The 23,497-nt window shown below is 48.6% G+C and overlaps 1 long non-coding RNA gene across 8 annotated transcripts in view; it reads right to left on the reverse strand.

Moving 5' to 3' along the window:
- The window catches only part of CLDN14, an 81,722-nt gene extending 58,624 nt beyond the window's left edge, over positions 1-23,098 (reverse strand). For 2 of the 8 annotated variants that reach the window (XR_003111561.3, XR_003111560.3), the window contains exons 1-2: positions 22,835-23,077; positions 5,333-5,463 (exon numbers count right to left, since the gene is read on the reverse strand). This is a non-coding gene — a long non-coding RNA (claudin 14). Of the gene's footprint in view, positions 1-5,332; positions 5,464-10,022; positions 10,120-14,827; positions 14,940-22,834 lie in introns of all 8 variants that reach the window. The other 6 variants (XR_003111550.3, XR_003111552.3, XR_003111546.3 and 3 more) reach the window with 6 other exon arrangements.
- Positions 23,099-23,497: the final 399 nt, after the last annotated feature.

Here is a 23,497-nt window from a genome sequence, read left to right on the forward strand (position 1 = left end):
CTTTCTGTATTGACTTGACTGGGCCACGGAGCCCAGAAAATTGGTCAACTGTTCCTCTGGATGTGTCTGTGGGTGGTGTATTTGGGATGAAATGAACATTGAAATTGATGGACTTTGAGTAAAGCAGATTCCTCTGCATAGTAGGAGGTGGGCCTTACTCAACCAGTGGAAGGCCTTAGTAGGACCTCCCTGAGCAAGAAGGAAATTTTACCAGCAGATGGCCTTTGGATTTGAACACCAAATCCTCCCTGAGTCTCCAGCCTTTGTTCTAGCCTGCAGATGTGGGACCTGCTAAGCCTCCAGTCATGTGAGCCAAGCAATTCCTTAAAATAAATCTCTCTCTGCTTATATATACACACAACACACACACATATACACACACAGATGTACAACCTGTGGATTCTGTTTCTGATGAATGCAATTACCCCAATTTTTCAGTTTGAGGTCTGAAAGTGGCTTTCAGTCTAACCAGTTCCATACCTTTCAAATCTCACCTCTTTTCCAAATTTTAAAATTTCAATATATAAATAAAAATGAATGTGGCCATGTTCCTAGAAAACTTTACTTATGGACATGATTTGAATATAATTTTTCATGTGTCATGAAATATTATTCTTATCTTGACTTTTCCCCAACAAAATTTCAAAAAATTTTAACAATGAGATGAAATTGCACTGAGCCTGCATACACGCCCTCCAGCATGACCTCATCTCAACCATATCTTCAAAGACCCTGTTGCCACACAAAGTCACATTTGCAGGTTTGAGGGATGAAGACGTGAACATCTCTTGGTTAGGTGGGGACACAATTCAACTCTCAACAGATTCCACACGACCTAACAATCCCTCAGAAGCCACAACGACCCCAAGTAAAACATCTCTTTCCATGGTCTTTTCAGCCTACGTGGTGCCATCCCAGGGGCCCTCCTGTGGCACCCAGGCAGGGAATGGAAAACAACGTGTGCGTTTTCCTTAGACGTTTGGCAGGAGGAAGCTGGTATGTCTCTCAGAATACTGCCCCCTTTTTAGTTCTCCCCGTGGACGAGGCTCACAGCTTTGCAAAGCGACTCTTGTGGGATCATGGACCATCAGACGCTGTGACCTAGCAGCTGCTCACTTCAATTTCCAAGCTGCGCTGAACAGAAGGCCCAAAACGGCAGTGGTTTGGGGGAAGGCCAGACTTGCTCGAAAAGCTGTCATTTCAAAAAGGAAGGAAAAAAAAATTCCACCGTTTGGGAGGATAGGCACTGAGTAGCAAAGATTTAAAAACTTGGCTGCGACCACAGAATGTCTGAAAATGGAGGCTGCTTTGTAAAGATCAGCTTCTCCTTAAACCACCAGGCCATCCACTGGGTTCCTGGCAGCATTTAAGCCACTCTGTGGGAGAAGCTGAGGTTTCATATGTCCCCTTCTGGTACCCACTTGGTGAAGGATGGAGAGGGAGAAAGAGAAGGAAGGGAGGAAGAGAATGAAGGTAGAATGGGCGGAAGCCTTTTCTAAAGGTGGTTTCCGTCTTTTCCCAGCTCATGGATACACAGGAGAAGAGAGCGCAGTGGCCTTCCAAATATCTATTTAGGGCAGGACTACAGTTTCAGATGTTTTCCAGGTGGCTCAGTGGTAAAGAATCCACCTCAATGCAGGAGATGCGGGTTCGATCCCTGGGTCAGGAAGGCGCCCTTGGAGGAGGAAATGGCAACCCTCTCCAGTCGTCTTGCCTGGGAAATCCCACGGACAGAGGAGGCTGGCGGGGCTATGGTCCATGGGGTTGCGAAAGAGTCAGACACGACTTAGCAACTAAAAACAACATAGCTTCAGACATACCATCTTGTAACCAGAGCCACACGAACCTCGACTTCTGAACGTTCCCATGGCCAAGACGGAGATTTTCACAACATTCCGAGAAAATCCTGAAATCGAGTCCTGTAGATGGCTTGGAATTTGGTGGGGGGAGTAAGGAAATAATCTTCCACGCATCAGAGGTGCATCTGTGTGGGCAGATGTCTTGAGAGCAACTCAGTGAGGCCCAGAGCTGGTGGTCACTGCTGGAGGGGGAATAGGGCGGGGGCTGGAATGCGGGCTGGAGAGAGTGCTTCGGTCCTGATGCTGATGGCGCTGGGCTGGGGCCTCAGGCTGATGGGGGTAGCGGGGGCGGGTGGTGGGGGGCACTGTGGCATGCATCTGTCATCCCTGTTCCCAGCCCCTCCCTTCTCCGGGGAACTGGCAACACTGTCATGATTTCTCCGCTAAAAAAAAACGTGTTGGGTGTATTCAGTTAACCTTAAAACTGCATTCCAGGGTACAGTAGGTGCAAGCAAGTACCGCCTGACTCCACTTAAACGAGGTACCTGGAATGGTCAGATTCACAGTCAGAAAGGACATTGATGGATGCCAGGGGCAGGGGTGGGGAGGTGGGGAGGGGGAATGAGGACTTTAATATTTAATGGGGGCAGTTTCAGTTTAGGAAGGGGACAAGGTCGGGAGACGGATGACGGTGAGAGTTGCACAACCATGTGAATGCACTTAGTGCCTCTGAACCATACAGTTAAATAGGGTGTGAACAGTATGTTTTATATTATGTGACTTTTACCACAATTAAAAAGACATTAAAAAAATCATGCTGGAGAATATTTAGTGTTTTATTAAGACTCTTAGGCTTCAGGATGCTCTATCAATGGCAAAATGTCAGCTAAAAAAATCCCCATCAAGTTATTTGGATTTTTTTGGATTCCTAGTCACTCAGTCATGTCTGACTCTCTGCCACCCTATGGACTGTAGCCCGCCAGGCTCCTCTGTCCATGGAGTTCTCCAGGCAAGAATACTGGAGTGGGTTGCCATCCCCTTCTCCGGGGGTTCTTCCCGACCCAGGGATCGAACCCGGGTCTCCTGCATTGCGGGCAGATTCTTTACCATCTGAGCCATCAGGGAAGCATCAAGTTATTATAGGAAATCCATTCATGACTTAAGGTTAAAAATAAGGGCCGCACCTCCCAGCAGGATCTCTGTGTTCCTCTTGTGGATAAATGTGTCCCAACGTAAGAGAATGGCTCGATGGCACCTACACTCATTATAAAAGTCATCTTCTTTTCATGTCCAATATAATCAAGGCAGCCACACCCCACGCTCAACCCACCTAGACTTCCTTTCCCATTTTCAGACCCCACACTATCTGAGACTACGTGTGATTGCCCTGGTGGGTGAGGAGCCTGTCTTGAAATAAAGTGCATCAGGACCACAGCGGAGTGACTCAAACCGAACGGTGCACCCTGGCTTGGCACACGTACACTTCCTGGCCTCACTTATTAACTCTTGGAGACACTGAGAGCTCCCCAGGATGGGGTGGGGGGTGGCGGTCTGCGAACATCCCTGCCCCAAGGCCAGCAAATCCCGGGACTCCCCCCGCCCCCTCCCCAGCCCTGCGGCCCTGGATTTCAGCAGCTCTAGGTGACGGCATCCGGAGGACACTGTGATGTATGGTCCCTTCCAGAGGACAGGATGCAGACACGCAGGGGAGGGTAACCCGAGAACAGTGCTGCGAGGATGCTTCTGTGCCCGGGGTTCCACGCGTAAATTACAAACCACAGCTCCCAGTGGGAAGGCGAGTATTGACGTTTCTCTCTTTGGCAAACTTGGACCTTTTTGTGCTCAAGGTAAGTCTGAGAGGAGCGTAGTTTTGACTCCGAGGTGATGTTTCCCCCCATTCTGTTTCAATCATCTGCTGGGTCTCCAACAAACAGTATGTCCGGCTCAGTGACTAGGTCATGAGCAGCGAGGACTGTGCCTCTACAGCCCCGGCACCACTGGCCACACACCCCTGGTGGCCGTGCGTGGTCGTTCCTGGGAGCAGAGGTGCTTGGTAAAGGGAAGGGGGAGATGACATGTGTCACACACGACACGGTGTGGGCAGACCCCATGTCAACTGCAGACCCAGCCTGAGACCAACCAGGGTGCTTGGCGTGGACAGTCGTCCTCCAGCCCACGATCTGTCCCGAGTCACTCATGGTCCTGAGTGCGCCTTCTCCTCGCGCGAGGCTTCCACCTTCCCAGCTCCAGGGAGCAAGGCATGAGCCTAAGCAGACCCAGTGTGCTCCCCACACGAGGGCGACCATCTCTGCCACCCCCATATTTCTTTCCTTTGCCTTTGTACAGAGCAAACAGACAGCTTCAGATAATAGGTTGGTTTCCTGCACATCTTGCAGGAAACCAGCTTTTAGAGATCACAGATCCATCTCCTGAAACCTCATCTGGGCACAGAGTGATGGTGTGTGTTAATATGTGTGTGTGTGCACCAAAAGGAACATTCTTAAGCTACATTGTTTAGAATCAGTGGTCCCTGACATTTTGGGCACCAGGGACCAATTTTGTGGAAGACGATTTTTTTCATAGGGTGGGGGACAGTTTGGGGATGATTCGAGCTCCTTACACATATTGTGCACTTTAATCTAACACTGTCATTGATCTGATGGGAGGTATCCATCCATGACCTGGAGATTGGAGACCCCTGGTTTAGATGGTCTGTGTTCAACCAAACTTTTGCAAACAAAAGGATTGCACTCAGGATCAAAACTTCCGTGATTTAGCAAATAATCTAAGGATGTCCCTGGCAGTCCAGCGGTTAGGACTTCTCACTTCCACTGCAGGGGGCTTAGGTTCAATCCCTGGTCAGGGAACTGTGTGTTCATTTAGCTGCTAAGTCTGTCTGACTCTTTGCAACCCTGTGGACTGCAGCCCGCCGGGCTCCTCTGTCCGAGGCAAGAACACTGGAGTGAGTAGCCACTTCCTTCTTCATTGGACCTTCCTGACTCAGGGATCAAACCCGCATCTCCTGCATTGGCAGGGGGATTCTTTACCACTGAGCCACCACTAAGATCCTGCAAACCTCGTGGCATGGCCAAAACAAACAAAAAAAAGAAAGAAAAGAATATAGGAAGTTTCCCAGTTTGGTGGAATGTGGAGTAAGCACCTTTGCACACGATAAAGAGTAAGGGCCATCGCCACCACTTGACCGCCTGCTCTGAGATGCTCCAACCCTCTGTTCCCTGGAAGACTCCATGGAGCAGTAACAGGACAGACGGAGAGGCATGTGACCTCAACACCGGGGCCTGACTGCCTTCCACGAGCACAAGGAAGCCCCGCCACTCCATCCCACCCCCCAGCAGTGCCAGCTGCTGGCAGCGCACCTCTGCCTTGAATTTCTACCCGCACGAGGGAAACAGGGGAGCTGGTGACACGGAGAACTAGATGCCCCCTCCCTCCGGCATCACATGACCACGGTGGAGGCCCAGAAACCAGGGGCACGGTCTGCCTGGTGCCACGTGATAGCCAGGATCACATACCTAGAATCTGCTGGACCTGGGCCCACTGGGGCGAATGCAGGTGCTTGCTGTTCAAGTTGTCACATTCACACACAGTCACTAGCCACTTTCCGGCCGGGCTGGTAGGCACTTGGTAAGATGGGAAACAGGACCTGTGTGGAGACACCTGATCAGGCCATGACGCATGGGAGAGGTAGGACTGGGACCTGGCGGGGCAGGGAGGGGGTAGGTCCAGAGACAGCGCTCTTTTCTCAGGTCACCCCTGCGCATGCTGGGGACGCAAGGCACAGACACAGGGTGCTTTCTGCTTTGGCTCTGCTGGGCGGCCCTGACTCATGCCCTTGGAGTTCTGGGCCCTTTGAGAGCCTTCTTCACCTCCTGCTGCCCTTAGAAGATGCTCCATAGACCTTATACAGCTGAGCAGGACCTCTACCCACATGTATGAGCTCAGTGAAATATGCCAGTTGATCAGTTATCTCCCAAGGAGAGTAGACGGCATGGCCCTCCTCAGCAGGGCTGCCCACACCGGTTGAGAATCAATGAAGCACTGACTCCTATCAAGGTCCGATCCTGTGACCTCAAGAGAAATAAGAGACAGAGATCCTGATGTCAAGGGCATGTGGCTGTGTGTAGGGATGGAACCAAAGTGCACAGAGCCAGTAGCTGCTGGTCTGCTGGTCTGCTGAAATATGCTAGAGGAGTTGGGAAGGGGGCAGGAGAGAGTGGTGGTCTTCCTAGAGGAGGTGAACACTGAGCGGAGCCTTGAGGGATGCAGACATCAAAGCTAAGGGCAGGAGAAAGGAGGTTCTGGTGCCAGAAGAGCAACACAGTGGTTGGGGTGGGTGCACTGCGGTGGTCAGAGGTCAGAGGATGGTGAGGAGCCCCCAGGCCAAGCCAGGGAAAATGGGTGATAACAGAGGAGCTGGCAGGAGGCTAGACGGGGGTGGTGGGGGGGGTGCTTCGGAAACTTGGCAGAGGCTTCGAAGGGCGACTTCCTGAGCAGGTGAGTGACAGTCTGGGAAGGGTGGGGACCATGTGGCAGCCACATGTGGGGTGCCCGGAGCACAGCAGAAGAGAGCAGATACCCTCGGGATGGAATCAGGCCCTGCTGGGGAAGTGCCATCTATAAGGTCCCCAGCGTGACCCCCTGCTACCCACTGTCCTGTGTGCAGAGGGGCAGGTCTTCGGGACATGTGGGGAGCCCCTGGCATCATCCATTGCCTTATTGGGAACTGGCTTCCCTGGTGGCTCAGATGGTAGAGACTCTGCCTGCCATGCGGGAGACCCGGGATCGGGAAGATCTCCTGGGGAAGGAAATGGAAATGGCAACTCACTCTTGCATTCTTGCCTGGAGAATTCCACGGACAGAGGAGACTGCCAGGGTACAGTCCATGGGGTCTCAGAGTTGGACATGACTGAGTAACACTAAAGGGTTGTCTTATCTTGAAAGTATGAGCTGGGGCCCTTTTCTGATTCCCCCCCAGCCAACCTCCCACACTTCCACCATGGGCTGGGCCAAAGCAACATCACAAGGGAAAACTAACATTTATTTCAGCCCATTCAGCCTCCCTTCTGACCTTTCCTCTCCTCTGTACTGCCCCTTCCACTCAGGTACCCACAGGTGTCCTATTCTTTCCTTCTTCCCAGAATCACAGAGTTCAGGGTTGGAAGGAACCTCTATGGAGATCACCTGGGCAGAGGCCTGCAAACTCTTACTCGAATGGGCAAGATGGTATGTACTTTAGGCTTTGCTGGCCATACAGCCTCTGTTACAACAGCTGGACTCTGCCCTTGCAGTGTGAAAGCAGCCGTGATGGCACAGAAGTGAAGGGCGTGGCTGTGTTTCAATAAAACTTTATTGACAACAACAAGCAGAGGGCCGGATCTGGCCCACAGGTCCTAGCCTGCGGCTCCCTATCTAATGTTCACTCTCATTTCACTGATGATGAAGCAGAGCCCTGGAGAAATAGACTGACTTGGCTAAAGACTCAGAGATCTGAAAGTCCATGGGGACCCGTTGGGATGTTTGTGTTTTCACTGGTGTAGAAAAAATAAAAACAGATGAAGGATTTTATTATTATTATTTTAGGTGTGCTCATTCATATCCACTTTAAGTCTAGCCAGGCAACCACACTCATGAGGTTGATTGAGCAATTGTACCTGAGACAGACTTCACTCCAGTGTGATGATAACTAACCTTTCCTCTAGGCTTTACCATCACCTACTAAGTAGTACAATCCATCTGACTACTGAAGTCAGAAGCAGTCAGGCTGCTTCTGTGCTTGGTGGGGACAATATGCTGACCTCCGGAGACATGGGACACTGATGGACAGAACCTTGGCTCTGGGGACCACTGGAAAAGCACCGGGTTTCCCCAAAGTTTTGGTCATGCTCCCTACTAAGAGCTTTTTATCATTGTCACTGACACCTACAGGTACCGTGCACCCCAAATAAAAGGAAAGCAAACACTTGAAAAGGGGAAACTTGAGGATCCATGTTAAATGATCAGTGCATAGGTAGCCCAACATATGTAACTGAACTGTTCTTCTTTTCGGATGTGATCATTCCATCTATTCGGACCACCCTGTCAGCGTGTCAGATGTAAAATATTACATGTGGAATCATGAAAAATTGCCAACATCTCACCACCATCTTTTGATTAATGGTTAGCTCCTCAGAGATTGATCGGTTTGTTTGATTTAGTTACTTGGAGTGACTGATGGCTACTTTAAAAAATACTTAGCTTTAGAATTACACAACCTGAGATAATTTTCATAGTCCTTGTGTAGCCCCGTCCAGAATAATTGGACTTTATTGCCTTCCTCCCATGCATGAACTGACGTTCCCTGGAGAAGCAAAACAGATTCAGACTTTGTTGCCTTAATATTTCCATGTAGATCAGCTGCCGTATTCATCGAGAGGCTCTGACCAGATGGCCAGCCAGCCTTGTGGTGACATTTCCCATTTCCCGTCTATTACTCACTGATGGAAAATAATGTGACGGGAATTCCCCATTTTGGGTAATATGCGGTTAGATTCTTGTCGTACCTGCACTGAAGATAAATGACTTATCATGCAATAATTTAGTCCCTCTCTAGGGAGAAAATAGGAGAAACAACAGTCCCCAGGTTTGGCAGGAGTAAGGAATCGTCACCGTTCAGGCATTCAGCAGGACATCTCGATTTAATTTCCTAATTATTTCCCCCTCATTGCTTATTTTCCTATTACTGGGTGGGGAGGGGAACTTATTTCTGCTGCTTAAAACAATTAAGCTCAGGTTTTAGAAGGCGTCCCCAGATGCCCGGATTTGGTCACAATACTGGGACGTCTCTTTTCTAGACATCAGTCTGATGCAGAGCTGAAGTAGCGAAAATTACTGGCAGTGGTAGTTCAGTCGCTAAGTTGTGCCCAGTGCTTTGTGACCCCATGGGCTGTAGCCCACCAGGCTCCTCAGCCCATGGAATTTCCCAAGCAAGGATACTGGAGTGGGTTGCCATTTCCTTCTCCAGAGGATCTTCCGGATCCAGGGATCAAACCTGGGTCTCCTGCATTGCAGGCGATTCTTTACCGACTGAGCCACCTGGGAAAAATTAGTGGAAAAAAAGTCCAACTTTATCATCTAGACTGACTCAAATGTGTCAGCAAATTTTTTTTTTTTTTTGCATTTTAAAGTATTAGCTATTACTCTTCACTATTTGACACAATGTTGTCAATATTGTAAGATTAGGCTTGGTTTTCAGTTTCTCTCACCTCACCCTAGGAGGTACATTTATTTTAGCTATCACACCCTCTAATTATTTCTAAAGATGAGTAAGTAATAATGGCAGACTTGTTAATAAAGAATGAACAATTAAAGGAACGTTTCTTCCATCTTTAACATGTGCCAAGCAGTGTGGTAAGAGAATTCCACACTTTAGTCATATAATAGTCACTGCTGCCCTTTGGGGCGAGCATTATTATTACCATCATTTTCCAGTTAAGGCAGGGAGGCTGGAGAGGAAACTAACCTGCCTGAGTCCACAGCTGACTGGGATTTGAACCCACAAAAATGACTTCAGACTTTTAACCTCTGTGCATCGGTGAAGCCAAGTGCTAGGCAACTCTTCTTTCTTAAACAGGCTAACACTCCCCTTCTTAGAAAGAAGGCAACCTAGTTACTTCCCAGTTTCTGTTCTTCCCACTGGGCTGCAGGTCTCATTTTGGCTGGTTCTCACTGGTGTGTGTGTGTGTGTGTGTGTGTGCACGCACACGCTCCATTGTGTCCAACTCTTTATGACCCTATACATTGTAGCCCAGCAGGCACCTCTATCCATGAGATTTCCCAGGCAAGAATACTGGAGTGGGTTGCCATGCCCTCCTGCAGGGGATCTTCCCGATCCAGGGATCGAACCAGGGTCTTCTGCATTGCGCGCAGATCCTTTACCACTAGCGCCACCTGAGACGAAGGAGCTAGCCTGGGACTCGCTCCCCTTCCGTTGATCCTAAAGAACGTGGGTCCCCCGAACTGACCATCCGTGCGGGAGCATCTGTCCTTGCCCTGTCCCAGAGATGTGTGATTCATCCTGGGACCCAGGTTGGCTGCTGGCAAATCGATTTTGCTCAGTGAAATAATCCGCACGTTGGAGATGGCAAAGGTTCTGGAAACGGCTTCTGCTCTCCTCCTCTCCCTCATTTCTGCCACAGGCAGAATCTGCTCTGGAGTGAGCCTCACCTGGCCATAGCCCTCCATCCACTGAGGCCAAAGAGAACGTAAGCCAGGCGGTGGCTTAGAACAGCTTCAGCAACAAAGCTCAAACGAAGAAGGTCACCTGCCGGGAGTTTATACCCCATTAGTAACTCAAGCCTTTTACAAGCTCATTTGTATTCATCCAGACGGCTGTTTTGGCTAGAAAGAAATGCTTTCTCCTCACTAGAATTAGAAATAATTTGAGCAGAAAGCTCCAGGCAAGACACACAAATCATGTTTGAAAGGATGTATCTTTTCATACAAAGGGTTTTCTTAAATGGAAAAAAAAAAAAAAAAAAAAAAACCTCCCCAATCTGTACTTCTATTAAGTGGTTTCTAACTCAGAATGCACAGCTTGCTTTGTTTCCTCATCTCATTCCCATCATTTGAAAAATTCAGATCTTATCCCACATATATGACCCTGTGATCACAGTCTTCCTTGGTAACTTGCAGGAGGTTCTGAGGAATAAACAGCTAGGAGGATTTTTTAAAAGATTTCCCCTTATCTTTTATTTGCATTTGTTGATGTAAAAAATAGCATTCACCTGCTGTATGAGATCTAGACACTTTCCCATACTATTTCTCTCATTTCTTATTTATGTTTCTTAGTCTAAAAAATTAGCGCTACCTGACTTCCCAGGCGGCTCAGTGGTACAGAATCCTCCTGCAATGCAGGAGATGTGGATTTGATCCCTAGGTCGGGAAGATCCCCTGGAGAAGGAAATGGCAACCCACTCCAGTATTCTTGCTTGGAGAATCCCATGGACAGAGGAGCCTGGCGGGCTACGGTCCATGGGGTTCCAAAGAGTGAGACACGACTGAGCATGCACACGCACAGAAGGCACAGACATTTGACATAGTTTAAGCAGAGAAAATACTGCCGTACACTCGGATATTATGTTAGTGTCATAGAAGTGCCTGCTAACTGTCCCCTTCCCATGGACCCAGCCTCTTAGGTACCGGAGGGCACAACTTCCAGGGAGGCGGGTTTTGTGGGAAGATTTAAAAGATTTGCACCACCACTGCCAGTTTACACAGCACCGTGCGTCTCAGTTAAAGAGTAAGTCTTCGATCAGGGTTTGACAAACCTAGACAGCGTATTAAAAAGCAGAGACAAAGGACCTTTGCTGACAAAGGTCCATCTAGTCAAGGTTATGGTGTTTCCAGTAGTCATGTATGGACGTGAGAGTCGGACTATAAAGAAAGCTGAGCGCCAAAGAATTGATGCTTTTGAACTGTGGTGTTGGAGAAGACTCTTGAGAGTCCCTTGGACTGCAAGGAGATCCAACCAGTCCATCCTAAAGGAAATCAACCCTGACTATTCATTGGAAGGACTGATGTTGAAGCTGAAGCTCCATTACTTTGGCCCCCTGATACAAAGAGCCGACTCATTGGAAAAGACCCTGATGCTGGGAAAGATTGAAGGCAGGAGGAGAAGAAGACGACAGAGGATGAGATGGTTGGATGGCATCACCGACTCGATGGGCATGAGATTGAGCAAACTGCAGGAGGTGGTGATGGACAGGGAGGCCTGATGTGCTGCAGTCCATGGGGTCGCAGAGTCAGACACAACCGAGTGACTGAACAGCAACAATCAAGCTTTTGCTCAAAGGCAGGTTTGGGAGGGATGTGGAATATATATATTTTTAATAAAAATAAAACCCCTCATAGATAGAATGGGGTTTATTTTGAACAGGAGCAGAAGTACTGTGGGGACTGGTTTGTGGATTCCATTTCAGCCACAGATAGCCTCAAGTCTCCCTAATGAGAGAGATTGGGGGTCTCTGAGGGGACCATCCCCACTCAGGGAGGAGTCTGTGGCAATCTCGCCTTCTCCCTCCCTCAACTGATGAGGCAGTGTCTGCCCACGAGCTCATGTGCTCCACCCTGGCAGGCCAGTCCACCTTTATCAGCACCTACTGTGTGCCAGAGGGTTTCCCTGGTGGCTCAGTAGTAAAGAACCCACCTGCCAATGCAGGAGACACAGGTTCGATCCCTGGGTCAGGAAGATCCACTGGAGAAGATAGTGGCAACCCACTCAAGTATTCTTGCCAGGTGGCATTAGTGGTAAAGAACCCACCTGCCAATGCAGGAGACACAAGAGACGCAGGTTCCACCCATGGGTTGGGAAGTTGTGTCCCAAAGTCATGTCCAACTCTTTGCGACCCTATGGACTGCAGCCCACCAGGCTCCTCTGTCCAAGGGTTAGGCTTCCCTGGTGGCTCAGATGGTAAAGAATCTGCCTGCAATGTAGGAGACCCGGGTTCAATCCCTGGGTCAGGAAGATCCCCTGGAGAAGGGACTACTCACTCCAGTATTCTTGCCTAGAAAATCCCATGGGCAGAGGAGCCTGGTGGGCTGCGGTCCAGGAGTCACAAAGAGTCAGAGGGTTAGGGTTAGGTTAATTATGTTCATAATTAAGGGAAGTCCATGTGAAGATAAAAACGTAAGTAAGCAAAATCCAAGTGTAGGTGTAGATAACAAAGCGTAGATGACAGAAAGAGGGAGTGAGGAATTCCGACAGGTGGACGGGCAGGGAGAGTCCCCAGCATGGCTGACAGGGCTTATGAAGAACGAACAGGCAGACAGGGGACGTGCTTTCTAACAGTGGGAGGAGGTTTTGTTTTTTAAGATTTTTTTTTTATGTAGACCATTTTTAAGTCTTTATTTAATTTTGTTACAAGTTTTTCTTCTTTTTTAAAAAAGATAATTTTTAAAATTTGTTTTTGGCTGCGCTGGCTTTTGGGTGCTGCATGGACTTTTCTGTAATTGCGATCAGCGGGGGCTACTCTTCACTGGGGTCCATGGGCTTCTCGCTGCAGGGGCCTCTCTTGTTGCCGAGCACCGGCCCTAGGGCGCTGGGGCTTCAGCAGCTGTGGCACCTGGGCTCAGTTGTTGCGGCTCCCGGGCTTACTTGCTCCGTGGGATCTTCCTGGATCAGGGATCAAACCTGAGCCTCCTGCATTGGTAGGTGGATTCCTTACCACTGAGCCACCAGGAAAGCCCCTACAATATTGCTTCTGCTTTATGTTTTGGTTTTTTGGCCACGAGGCATGTGAAATCTTAGCTTTCTGACCAGGGATCTGACCCCACCCCGACTGGCAGGTAAAGTCTTAACCACTGGACCACCAGAGAAGTCCCTATGCCTTACTAGATGCTCCCAGTGGAGTCAAGGAAGGGGAGATGGGAAACCAGAGCAAACCTTCCAACAACCCACATAAAGGAATTAGGGCTAAATTAATTCAAATGAACATGGATCCCTAAGATAGACTGTTGAGTGAAAAACCAAGATGTGAAACAAGTTACATAAAAAAGAAACGCTAAAAACAATACTATGTGTATTTTAGAGGTGTATATGAGAGCCTGTGTCTGTAAATGCATTTTTCAAAGATCTCTATTATGTGCGCATCCCAAACCAATAACAGTCCCTAGGAGGAGCAGGAAGGAATTAGGATTGGGGGTGAGGGGATCTGAGTGGACTGCACTTTTCTTCTATACTGGTTGTTTTCTTTATAATTAGCAGAATGTATTCTGTATTACCTATGTAATTAGAATACATTTTAAAAATTAAATCAATAATGTGTTTACTTTTCATTATAACACACGGCACTTAAGGATATTACACTATGTCCATCTATGCTAGGTATTTCTAAATGGATTCTAAAAAAAAACAAACAGAATTACTGATCCTTAAAAGGTATAGAGTTCACAGAGTCTAATTCCCTTCTTTTACAAATGAGGAAATGTGGGTTTCTGGGGGTCTCTTTATTTATAAGCACAGGAAGAAGAATGTAAAACAATTCATGGGAAAGTCATTGTTGCCTTTAAGTTTTCGAGGCAGCTATGAAAGCTACATTAAAATGCTATTTTTCCACCAAAATTCATTTGCTCAGTCACAAAAGCCATTTTCTCTGAAAAGGGGTGCTCAATTGCAAAGCTTGAGTGTTAATATAGTCTAAGCTGGGATGGGAGTGGAACAGGTTAACTTCTGCCCAGAAACCACCACGGGACCTTGACATAAGCTAACCTCAGTGTCCCCATTCCAGCACCAGGGATTTCCTGCACCCTCAGAGAAGACTACTCCGCTGACAACAAGATGGGTCAGTGGGGGTGGTGGGGGACTTTTATCTGTGAGCTAGAATGTTAGCCTTAAAAGTATGTGCTTCAAACTGATTTCAAAAGTGAGCGTCTAATCTAAGCCTTGCGTTTTGGTGGGGTTGAAAAACACAAGGGCTTCTCTAGAGATTTCGGTGAGAAAGAGAAGTCAGTATTCGGACTAAAGAAAATATTTAAGTTATGATCAGAAATATATTTGTCTAGAAATAAAAAGGGGTTCTCCCCCCCTTAAATAGTCACAGCTGGCTCTCTGACCATATCAAGTTACCAGGCTGCTCGATGACTCAACTGCCCCATCTGCGTTGGTGATTGACACAATGTATTCAGGGCTAGGGAACCCGGTGTCAGGACACCCCTGTTTGATGAAGGTTTATTTTACCAGCACCAAGAGTTAACATCTGGGCTGCTGCTCCTGAAATTCCGAGCCATAAAACAAGTAAATTCAGCATGGTCTAAAATTCCCGGGCATAGCAACCAACTGTCCAGAGAACACATTGAGGGGGCTGCTTGGTAATGGAGCGGGGTTTATCTCAAGCAGGACTGGACATCTGGCAGCATCTTTCCCGAGCAAGTGTGGGAAGAAGGAAGCTGGGACGGCAGAGGCCAGGTGGACAGAGAGCCGGGGAGGGGTCTGCTCTTTGCCCTGCGGTCAGGACACTCCCAGTGCTGCTCACCTCTTAGGTTCCAGGCTGTTGAGATGGGGAACGCCACACTCAACCCCAGGAATCAAGGCTGTATTTGAAGACGCTCACAGCTTACAACTATGGACTCAGCTCTGTGTCCAACCTGGTGGGGAGAGTTCAGTAAGGCCCGCCTGTCTCTGAGTATCACAGAGTCTTTAAAAATGATGGTTCCATAGACGCTGAGCCATCATGGGAAAATACTGACGATCAGACTAAACCAGAGACAAAGAGCAAAAGAAACCAGGGCAGCACTGATACTATGGTAATAAATTAGTGAGACCAGACACGCAGCCCAGGACCAGAGGTGAACGCAAAGAGGAGTCATTCAGCTTACTGGGGTGAAGTGTTCCTTTCCAAAAGCTTTTCTATTCTATTAATAGAAATGCATCATTTAATTATAGTATATGATTAGAAGCTATAGGGATGGAAATGCATCCTCTAAAGACACGATCTCCACTTTTTAGGAATCCTAGAGTCCTGGGGGCGGAGAAAGCAATGGCACCCCACTCCAGTACTCTTGCCTGGAAAATCCCATGGATGAGGAGCCTGGTAGGCTGCAGTCCACGGGGTCGCTAAGAGTTGGACACGACTGAGCGACTTCACTTTCACTTTTCACTTTCATGCATTGGAGAAGGAAATGGCAACCCACTCCAGTGTTCTTGCCTGGAGAATCCCAGGGACGGGGGAGCCTGGTGGGCTGCCATCTCTGGGGTCGCACAGAGTCTGACACGACTGAAGCGACTTAGCAGCAGCAGCAGCAGAGTCCTAGGGGAGGCATGGGAGTGACGTAGGAATACGACACCAGGTCAACCGCTGAAACCGGTTATGATAGAAACACAGGACAACCCCTGGGGGAGCCAGAGCGAGAATCATGAACTTGAAAGTGCTCTGACAGGCACAGGAGGATGAAACATGTGCTTTCCGGACAGTTCACAGGACCACATCTTCCGGTGTGATGCCCGGAGACCTTTGAGGTCACCCTCACATCTGAACACACATTGTGCGTTCTGTGCAAATGTGTTAGAGAGAGACGGGTGACGCAATCACAGAGCTCTCCCAGCAAGACGACCCCCAGCTTCCTTTCCGGCCACGTGCAGGCCTGGCCACACCTGCCCAAAGCCCCCCACCAGAAGCAGGCAGCCTCTGATTTACCCGCCATTGCCAGCCCCAGTGTCCCTTCTTCACAATGCCACCGGCTCTGGGTTCCTTCATGCTACGGCTCATATCCTTGCCCGTCCCCCAACACTTACATGGCGGTAACGGGACGTGATTTTAGACGTGCTGGCTCCATCTCGCCCAGTCCCAGCGAGAGGGAAGGCCAATATTTCCCACCCCGCCCCCCAGGACGGGAGAACGGAACCATCCGAAGCCAGGAAGTGTAGCAGGAAGCCATGATCTTACTATATAATTAGAGCCACAGGACTGTGATTTATGTAGGATGAAAAGGAGGGGTGAAACTATAGACTATCCAAAAACAGAGCAGCAGTTAATTAAATGGCAGGACATCCATTCAATGGAAAATCACTTATCTACCGTATTTGTAAAAAAATACATCTGTAACGACAATATGGTAATGGAAAAGGGCACAGGACGCAAAATTAAGAGAGAAAGCTTGTGCAAAATTGAATGTAGGTTATGATTGGAAATATACAGAATCTTTTTAAAGGCTTTAAAGGAATACAAATTTAGATGTGCTTACACATAAACACTGAAATATAAATCCATGTATAATCACACATTGTATTGTCAAAGAGAATTAACAGGTGCAGTGACAGAGAGCAGAGGGTCTTTCTCTGAGCAGACTGATTATTCAGAAGTGGCAGAATCATGGGGGATTTTTTTCTCTATTGCCCCCAATTTTTACAACGTCATATATAACGCAGAGCATGCATTTTGTTTTCTGGCAGACTACTTTCCAAAGTTCAGACAGACAAACTAAATCATGCAGCTCACTCATCCTGGTGGCCTGCCTGGAGGCAAAGGCAGGATGGCCCCAAGGGACCCAGACTTCCCTCCTCATGTTGAACGAAGAACCCATCCTCACTGCTACACCTTCTCTAAACATTTTCCTGGGGAGGGAGGGAAGAAGCACAGCTGTGCTGTTCAGAGTTCTGGTTTGACCCTTACGCAGAAAGAAAAAAATACATATCAGAAAATCTTGACAGAGGTTGTAAAGTCAGCTGCGGTCACCTCTGGGCACAGGTTGTCAGACCCGGGGGCTTTCCTTCTTGGGGAACCCATGGCTTGGCTTTCTGCTTCATCCTAGAGGGCCAGCCTGGCACTTGCTAGGTGTCTGTCCTCGGGGTCCAGCTGGGATCGAGCATCCAGCTGAGACCCGCCTGGTCCTGAGGACACGTCCCGGGGCGGCCAGAGTGGAGAACTGAGTACAAGAGGCAGGGCCGGGCAGCCCACCCACCCCCAAGTCTGCCAGCTCTCCCCTGTATCAGGTTAGATGCCCAAGTCAACTTACTTAAAATTGACTTGGGGCGGGGGGGCCCTCCCTGGTGGCTCACAGGTGAAGAATCTGCCTGCCAGTGCAGATGTAGATTCGATCCCTGACGGGAGGAAGATACCACAAGCGGCGGACCAACTAAGCCCGATGCTGCTGCTGCTGCTAAGTTGGCTCAGTCATGTCCGACTCTGTGCAACCCCATGGACAGCAGCCCACCAGGCTCCTCTGTGCATGGGATTCTCTAGGCAAGAATACTGGAGTGGGTTGCCATTTCCTTCTCCGACAAAGCCCATGCGCCACAACTATTGAGTCTGTGCTCCAGGGCCCGAGCTCGGTAGCAAGAGAAGCCTCCACAATGAGAAGCCCACGCACCACACCCAGAGAGCAGCCCCTGCTCACCGCAACGAGAAACCCCATGCAGCAACGAAGACCCAGCACAGCCAAAAAGAAACAAAATTATTATTATTATTTTTAAATGACTTGCGACTTCCCCGGCAGTCCAGTGGTTAAGAATGTAAGCTCCCGATGCAAGGGACACAGGTTTGATCCCTGGCTGGGGCACTAAGATCCCGCATACCACTCAGTGCAGCCAAAAAAAGAAAAATGACTTCACTGCGTTACATTTTAATGTTACATCCCTGACATTGACTTCCGGAGAAGCAGCTCCATGAAGAATGTCCCTGAATCATTTTATGAAGGTATTAAAGAAGCTGCTCATGACTTTGCTTGGTGTCATTTGTCTAAGGATCTATGAGACAGATTATTTTTTATCAATAAGTGTAAGACTGTTTCCTGCGGATGATTTAAAAAAATTTTTTTTTCCTTTGAGCTTTGGCAGCTCTAAACTCAAAGTTAAATCTCACGTCTCATCACACTAACAACACTAACATACATTTATGATATATTTGCTCCCTCCTTCCCCTCCACCATCTTTCTACATGTTAAAAACATTTTCTCTTTCATTCAACAGACTATTTCATTGTAAATGGCCTTAAATTCTTTCTAGGAAGAGACAGTTTATAAATAAACCTGCATAGCACCGTATCTTGAGGAAATTGTCTACTGGCAGAGGCCCAGCTTGATACATTAAACAAGGTTGTTAACATTGCTTAAGCAAAAAAAAAATCCACAGCCAGGACAAATCCAGAACACGGCTTTCTATACAATTACTAGACCGGGCAGTTCACAAACCAAAGCCATAACAAAAGAGGCTGAGAGACTGCTCTAGATTGAAAGAGACAAAGACACACAACACAGACATGCTGACCTTTGATTGGATCCTGGTTCACGAGAAAACCACACAGCCATAAAAGACATTTTTGATGCAACTGGGAAATTTTAAATATGAATTGGATAGTTGTTGTTCAGTAAAGCCAGTCGTGTCCCACTCTTTGCGACTCCATGGACCACAGCACTCCAGGCTCCCCTGTCCTTCACCATCTCCCGGAATCTGCTCAAACCCATGTCCACTGAGTCGATGATGCCATCCAACCGTCTCATCCTCTGTCATCCCCTTCTCCTCCTGCCTTCAATCTTTCCCAGCATCCAGGTCTTTTGCAATGAGTTGGTTCTTCACATCAGGTGGCCACAGACTTGGATAGTAGATGACGTTAATTTTTACAGGTGTGTTAATGGTATAGTGGATATATAGGAGAAAGTTTTTCAAAGAGTGAGATATTTATTGTGAAGTGTCATGACTGTTTACAATTCACTTTTAAATGAAACAAAACCGTATGTGTGTGTCTGTGTGTGTGTATCACTCAGAGAGAGAACAAATACGGCAAAATGCAAGCAACTGCTAGACCCAGGCAGACAGTTGTTCATTGTACTGATTCCCAGACCTTTACTGTGTGTTTGAAATTTTTCACAATAGGTTGGGCAGAGGTGTGCAGAAGTCCACTTCCAGATCAATCAAAGATGTTTTAAACCTGATGACAAATCACTTTCTAGAACCCTGAGTGTACCCCAAACATAAACAATTAGGGCAAACATTAACAAGGTTCAAGGAACAGTCATGAACTTAGCAAGAGAAAAGGAAAACAGCCAGCACCACAATTTCACCCTTGTCACAGCATGGAGGACAGGTCGCAGGACGCTTGGGTGGTCCAAGACACAAGCATCAGAATCAAGATGTGACAGTTCCAAACTAGTCACTTCTATTTAAACCTATTTATTTCCATAGTCTGCATCGACAGATTTATTCCACATATGCAAGCCAGCCAGTAGCAAGACATTCATGGACCTCTGTCTAGAATTGTGGAGATCACCCAAACCCAAATATAGGCAGTTATAGAAGCAGGAGGAAGCCCCTGTCACCTGACCACCAGCACTTCCAAGGCTGCTAAAGTCTCAGTTGTGTCCCTTCCATTCGCAGCCCCCGCCCCCATGGGGAGGGTGCTGACCCATGAAATTCTCTGACCTGAGCTTTTAACCACGGATTCAGAGCTGACATGTTACACTGATCCCACTCCAAACTGTCAACTGGAGAGGCTCTGCTGTTAGCCATATCAGTTTAAGGAATGCGGAGAATGAGCTCTGAATCATGCGTTCATCTGTTCAAGAGCATCTTGAACTACTAGTCAGTACCTACTATGTGCCAGACACAGTGCCAGATGAGAACACGCCCTTGTGAATAAATCAGATGAGGTTCTTGTATTCACGGTGTCTAAGATCTAGTGACGAACATAAGCCATGAAACAAGCAAACGAATATGTGTTTATATATACACATAAAAATACATTGTTGTTCAGTCGCTCAGTCGTGCCCAACTCTTTTGAGACCCCATGGACTGCAGCCCTCCAGGCTCCTCTGTCCGTGGGATTTCCCGAGCAATAATCCTGGAGTGGGTTGCCATTTCTTTCTCCAGGGGATCTTCCTGAGGCAGGGATTGAACCCACATTTCCTGCACTGCAAGCAGATTCTTTACCACTGAGCATGAGCCACCAGGAACCCTCTGGGTGCTTATACGTATACATAAAAACGTATCTGAATACACATTGATTTGTCCTCCAAAGGAAATACATGGGATCCAGTTGAATGATGGATTTACCTTTCCCACTCACATCAGACACTGGGTAGCCTCTCTGGGTAGACGAGACCCTGAAATCTCGTGCCTTTCTGCCACGAATGAGGGGGCAGTGGGAGACGGAGAGGGGCAGGTTCAAGAAGGTATCTCTGAGGAAGCGACTTGAAGTCAAGTCCTAGAGGAGGGGCAGGAGGGACTCTGTGCTGGCGAGAGCTGGGGGAGGAGGGTACCAGGTGCAGAAGGCGTGTGAGGTGGGCCAGGCTGGGTGGAGGAGAATGACCCAAGATGCACCTGGCGAGATGACATCAGATCAGACTTTGTAGGTGGTTATAAACAGCTCTGCATTTACTCGAAGTGGATGCCGGGCCATTGAATCATTCGAAGCAGTGGATGGACATGATGTGACTCAGATTTTAAAACGCTATCCTGCGGCAAGTTGACTGCAAGGGGGCAAGAGGGTCAGCTATTGCTGTAGTTCAGGTGAGACATGCGTTCTAGGAATGTCCACTAGGACATGGAGTAGGAGAGACGTGGATAACACTGACCAGCTTTGCTAATGGGCTGCAAAAAGGGACAGAGGGTGGCTTCTAGATTTCTGGTTCAACCAAATGCTGGTGCCAGTTGAGGACAGAGAGACAACTCAGAGTGAACAAACTGGTGTAAAGAACATAAGCGAACAGTTTAGACAGAGTTTTCCATCTTCTGAAGAATACCTCCTCTCTTGTGGTCAGTCAGTTAATCAGTCTGGTACTTGTGAAGGGTTCACCATGTCTCCACCTCTTCACATTTACCTTGACCATCTACTTACTCAAAGATGGTTTGACAGGACATTCATTAAAAGTCACAGGTACAAAAAAAACTATTGAAAAGGGATGTGCGTGTATGTGCACAGGCGTGTCTGTGTGTAAATAGAAGAACCAAATAACAAAAGGGTGGAAATAAGGGTGTGTGTATGCTCAATTGCTCAGTTATGTCTGACTCTTTGTGACCCCCACGGACTGAAGTCTGCCAGGCTCCTCTGTCGATGGAATTTCCCAGGCAAGAATACTGGAATGGGTTGCCATTTCCTATTCCAGGAGAATCTTCCCGACCCAGGGATCAAACCCACATCTGAGTCTTAATTCTAAAAGGAGCTGTAATGCTTGCAAGCACAAAACTTAGCTCTGAGCTCCCCAGAAGCCAAGGAGAAAAGGGAAAGGTGAGTTTTGTGGAAGCGAAGTCACTCAGTTGTGTCCGACTCTTTGCCACCCCATGGACTGTAGCCTACCAGACTCCTCCATCCATAGGATTTCCCAGGCAAGAATACTAGAGTGGATTGCCATTTCCTTCTCCAGGGGATCTTCCAGACCCAGGGATTGAACCCTGATCTCCCGCATTGTAGGCAGACGCTTTACTGTCTGAACCACCAGGGAAGTCTCAAGTTTTGTAGTTATCATTGTCTAATAACAGGACGCTTGTTGGTTTAGGTGGAGAAATAAAGCTATGCTTATTCTCTACTTTGAAAGCATTTTTTATCACAACATAGCATGTCTAGGGGCCAGTGATCAATGTGGCAAAAGGTTTTGTCACTAACAGTTTAATACAAAAGCCTTCTATATAAAACCTCAAAAAGAAGCCGAAATGCCCAGCAGAATGGACCCATAGGAGGCACTGGTCAAGGGCACAGGTCCTAGGTTTTGTTTTTAATAGTCATTGTGATCTTGGAATCCACTGATTTAACCACAGTTTCTTTTGTCTTAGGATGTGGATCTTTTCTGAGTCTCTCTCTCTCTGAAGGTATGTGTATGTGCGTGGACCTTTTGAGAGTTAGTTGTAGACTTTCTAAGACTTTTTAAAACTAACTTTACTTGGCGTTGCTGGGTCTTGGCTGCTGCCCAAGAAAAAACCAACTAGAAACTTGGTTTCTCTAGTTGTGGCGGGTGGGGGAGACTCTAGTTGCCTGCACAAGCTTCTCTCTGGGGTGGTTTCTCTGGTTGCAGAGCGCCCCCTCTAGGGTTCGAGGGCTTCAGCAGTTGTGGCCAACTGGCGGCTTAGTTGCTCCCAGGCATGTGGAATCTTCCCAGACCAGGAATCGAACCGGTGTACTCTGCACTGGCAGGCAAGTTCTTGAACCACTGGACCAGCCAGGGAAGTCCCTATAAGATGTTTTGATAAACCTCCCATGCTCCCAGCCACCCCGCTTGCCCCCTCCCCGACTCTGGCCAGGAAAATTCTGCCTTGACTTGCTTTGGGAGAGCAAGCATCAGATAACAGTTTCCAGACCTCGTCCGTGTCACCCGGGAAATAAACACGCCTGAACTCCCTTTCTGTCCTCTGCTCAGCTGACGCCCCTGAGACAGCCAGGGAGCCCCCTCTTACATCACAGCCTTCTTCTCAGGGAACCCTGGGGCCCTGTGAGTTCCTTGGGGCCAGCCTGAACCAGAGTCCGCTCTAAATGTTCTGAGGCCGGGAGAGAGACACCCCCACCCCCACCCCCACACCTCGGCTGAGTGCCCGCCCCTGCACCCCATCGCGAACTCACCCTTCCCGGGGAGCTTCACCCCGGCTCATGGCCCTGCAGGGGTCTGCAGCTGGGGTCCAGGACGCCCCCTTCCCTCCTGGGAAGCGACCATGAGTCCCGGACAGCCCCAGAGCGAGGGCCCCCAGTGGCCCGCGAGTGGCCCTGCACGCGGGCGGCGCGGGATGAATAATTGACTAATGCAGGAGGCGGAGTGGAATTACCGCCGCGGTCCGTCCAGCGCAGCCCACGCGCCCGTTGGGCGGCCGGCGGTCTCTGCCGCCGCCTCTGGAACACGGCTGCCTTTCCAAGACGCCCTTGCCAGCTCGGCAAGTGCGCGGCCTTTTTCTGGAAACATATTTGCATACTGCATTTCAGGTTCAAAGGTGTGCGCATAGCTAGGAGGATTAATGAGCGCAACCTGGCGGGGGTGGGGGGTGGTGGTGAAAACGCACCCCGCCCCCATCCCGAGGGGGTGCCGAGGGACTGGGGCTGCCCTCTGGGGTGGAGGGAGCCCCAGCTTCCAAACTGAGGCGCTCAGAGGGCCATCAGCTGCTCCTCTATTCTCGGCCTTTTCTTCATTCATGTTTTTTCCCCAGATAGTTCACTGAGCATCTCCTAGGCGCCAGGGTTGCGTTGGGAGTCGGGGGAGGATACAGCCCGGAACAAAACAAGTCGCTGCTTTCA

The sequence above is a fragment of the Bubalus bubalis genome, chromosome 1 (assembly GCF_019923935.1).
Source record: "Bubalus bubalis isolate 160015118507 breed Murrah chromosome 1, NDDB_SH_1, whole genome shotgun sequence".
NCBI classification, from domain to species: Eukaryota; Metazoa; Chordata; class Mammalia; order Artiodactyla; family Bovidae; genus Bubalus; species Bubalus bubalis.